Genomic DNA, 4125 nt, shown 5'->3' with positions numbered 1-4125 from the left:
AGTGCTCGCTGCGAAGACAATGAGTCAATATGAGATTTAGTTGCTATCCAGTTATCCTTTGTTTAATTAACGCGAATGACTTTACGAAACATAATCACTCAACTCTGTCGCATTCATCCTTAAGAGCTCGTCATGTCTATCACATTCGTAGGGTAAAAAAGAAAAAAAATGCGTGGTCACTCTCAGTCTCGAATGCGCATTTAGAATTCACAATAGCAAACAGTAAAAACAATTCTCAATTCTTTATTCACCCAGTGAAAATCACCATCGCTTTACGTTCACTATAAATCTGTGTCTTCCGACTACCAAATCACTCACACCTTCCTCATCCGAATTCCTGTTATCAGCTATCATGGAAACCAAGCGCTTGGCATACATGCTGTTTGTGTTGGTATGCTTGTTTTTAGCTTTGGCCCAGCCTTCTGAGGGCAGTTATTTCACTGCGTGGGCAGGGCCTGGTTGCAACAACCATGCTGCTCGATACAGCAACTGTGGGTGTTCTAATATCGGTAACGACGTTCATGGAGGATACGAGTTCGTGTATCAAGGCCAGACTGCTTCTGCTTACAACACGGCCAACTGCAAAGGCGTTGCTCAGACCGGTTTTTCTGGCAGTGTTAATCAAGCTTGCAGCGCTTTTGGTTGGAAGAGTTTCTTCATCCAGTGCTAAGTGCTGCATGTGATAACTTTATATTACTATTATCATACTACTAGGCACGTCTAAGGAGTTGGCGTTGTCCCAAATAAAGCTTGAGAGTGTCCATTCATGGCGTGGCGCTGTTTGTATGGCATCATCTATCTCAAGTAAGGTAGATATAGGTACATAATGTTTTGCAATTTTCACCGGTCCATATGATGTCTGGTGTATATTGCTTTGTCTAACTTTATTTCGTTAATACGTAATGTTTTTTGTGCACTGATATTACATATTTTTCTACTTTCAAGTACTGTTATGCCAAGGATCTGTCTATATCTAACATCTTAGTCCAGGTTAATTTTTATTTCTTGTAAACTTCACTAAGCACAAGACCAAAAACAATTCCATGCCATCTATCAATCCATAAGATCGTAGATGAATATGAACTTGACTACAAAAATGTAAATTTTTAATTAGTTACATTGAACTAAAGTGCTTTTTAATTTGTACTTTAAACACTTGTAATTTCTTACAACAATGTTAAAAAGGGGTTTCATGATTTTTCTCTTTCCTCTTACCTACAACGAAGGCTTTTGTATACCTCAATTTTTTTAGGTTCTTAAAGGTCAGGAGCTTGTTCTGTTAACACTTTGCCATCTCTTACAACATTGAGGTGTTTTGATTTTTCTCTTTCTTCTTACACAATACACATAATACACATAAGAAAGGCTGTTGTATACCTCATTTGTTGAGGTTTTCAACGATTAGGACCTTGTTTTGTATTAATAACCATGTGAAGGAATTTATCTATGAGGGGTTAACTTTGGCCGAAACTTTATTCCAGAATTTAATAAGTTGTGTTTCTTATTTAATATAAGGATTTATACGTATTTCTCATCATGTAATTAATAAAAGGAAGGCGGATGATCAAATGTCCAACAATGTTAAAAAGAGGTTTCATGATTTTTCTCTTTCCTCTTACCAAGGCTTTTGTATACCTCAATTTTTTTAGGTTCTCAAAGATTAGGAGCCTGTTCTGTAAACACTTGCCATCTCTTACAACATTGAGGTGTCTTGATTTTTCTCTTTCTTCTTACACAATACACATAAGAAAGGCTCTTGTATACCTCATTTGTTAAGATTCTCAACGATTAGGAGCTTGTTTTGTATTAATAACCGTATGAAGGAAGGAATTTATCTCTGAGGTGCTAACTTTGGCCTAAACTTTATTCCGAAATTTAATAAGTTGTGTTTCTTATTTAATATAAGGATTTATAGCTATTTCTCATCATGTAATTAATAAAAGGAAGGCGGATGATCAATAGTCCAAAAGGCAAAGTCTAGGGTTGTGAAAAGGAAAAGACCATAAAAACTTAAAAGTGGTAAAAAGGGTGCAAGTTCTTTGGATTCATATTTTATTTTCTAAAGTTTGTATATATTTTTAAATATTAGTAATTGAAGCTTTTTTTTAAGGGCAATTAATGATAGGTTTCATTATTCTTTCATCTTCTATGGAAGATTTGGAAATGTGTTTCTCATTATTATTTGCCAGGGTCATTAGTTTAACATCATAGATCTTGCAGGGTGAATACCTTTTTATTGCACATTAGGACACAAAAGGTACTACCACATATTCATCATGGGCACATTGGGACACAAAAGGTACTATTACAGATTCATCATGGGCACATTAGGACACAAAAGGTACTATCCCAGATTCATCATGGGGTATGTAGAACCAACAACTTGCAACTACTTGCATGTGTGTGTCTCTATGTTGGTGTGAGGCTGCACATGTGGTAGACACTGAAAAAGGAGGTGGAAGGTGGAAGAAGAAGTGAGGGCTTGGACTTTGTTGAAATGAGGGTGCCTTGTTGGTCCAAAGTCTTCATCTTGTGCTTGCTCTAGGTTTTAATTCCTCTTAAAATAGGAGATTATTTTAATGGGGGGTTACCTAACTTATTCTCATATGATGGCATCCTCCTTATTCATTGGAATCCAAGATAAATGCTCCTTAATGATAGATAGATCTTTTTTATTTTTATTTTTTTCATTTATTTCCATATTGGAGATTGATTTCTTCTTAGCATCAAGATATTCAAACACGTGTCCTAACTTTATCATTGAGATACTTCTTGCAAAGAACCTCCTTTAGTATCCACATGCCCTCTATCCCAAAATTATTTTTCATCATTATATTTTTTCTAAGGGAATTATTCATTAGGTTTCCATATTTTAGACCTAAATAACTTGAATTTTCTTTCAATTTTTCAAAATGATTTTCTTAACAAATTTTCTCTCCCTTTCTAGTGAATGTCCTCAATAACCTATTAGATTCCTTAAGAATTTCCAACGGTACCATTAGAAAATATCAAACATATATTTGGATGAAAAATAAGACAAACTTTATCAATGATATTATCTTGTGGGGATTTAGTTAAGAAGTTATTTTACTTTTAAACCTTCTTTAATAATTAAACCTAGTCTATTACCTTGTAATATTCGTGGGTGATTGGGTTACCTAGGTATCTAAACAAGGACTATCCCAAATTCACACTGAATACTAATTCTAGGAAATTTATTTTAGATTTAGAGTTGGGGTATTCCTTCCATATAACATGCATACTAATATACCAGAGGGCTCTAGCATCTCCCTTTTCTTCTTAATGGTATTTGAGGGCATGATACTTTTCATATCCTTTGCCTCACTTTTTGCAACCTAATGAATTGATAACATGGTGAATTCAAGGACCATTGAGCTCCTAAATCCCCATAATTATCACACTAAGAAAATAAAAAAAACAACAATTTATCCAATCAAAAGGGCTTTGGCAGATGTTAAATGTGAATCAACACGTGTTTACAAAATAAATAGAAAAAGTTTCTTAAAGAAATAAGCAAGATGAAATCATGGGATTGATTGGGATTATTGACCAAAAAAATTGTCTAGTCCTAAGAAATGCTATTAAAAATATATACTTAAGTTACTTTGTACTCTTTCGTTTATATACAACACATTGCCAATTTTCCAATGTGTGGAAAATATACGTACATATCTCCCTCTGCACATTGTTTATCCACACTTAGTCTCCCTGCACACCTTGTTCCACACACTTGCTTTGCACATTTTTCCCTTCCACACACCCACTTCTATATATCACACCTCTCCTGCACAACTTGAGACTTTGCACAATCCATTCATCTGCACTGCTTGTCATTATTCAATATTAATAGCAGATATCACTTGTTAGGAAATCACTCCACTGCCTTTACTCTCTCGTTCTTTCTCCCCGTCTTAAGGTCACTCAAAAAATTAATAAAGGCAATTTATACCTAGGTAAAGACGACGTGATTGAAATCATACTTCAGGATCTACTCCTTATCACTCTCTGTAAAGCATGATTGTGATTAGTAGCTTCTACTTATAATTTTTCCTCAACCAAAGGAATGGAACGAGAGAAGACAATTATATTAGTAATTGCACCAAA

General features: G+C 34.7%; 1 pseudogene; it reads left to right on the top strand.

The window, feature by feature from the left end:
- Window positions 1–303: 303 nt before the first annotated feature.
- On the top strand, window positions 304–925 carry LOC149241795 (antimicrobial peptide 1 pseudogene; annotated as a pseudogene).
- Window positions 926–4125: the final 3200 nt, after the last annotated feature.

Source organism: Pinus tabuliformis, chromosome 8, assembly GCF_031772625.1.
Source record: "Pinus tabuliformis cultivar Carrire ecotype Pingquan chromosome 8, CPIR1, whole genome shotgun sequence".
Taxonomy (NCBI): Eukaryota; Viridiplantae; Streptophyta; class Pinopsida; order Pinales; family Pinaceae; genus Pinus; species Pinus tabuliformis.
Note: the sequence above shows the minus strand (reverse complement) of the source record. Positions and strands in the feature narration are given on the sequence as shown.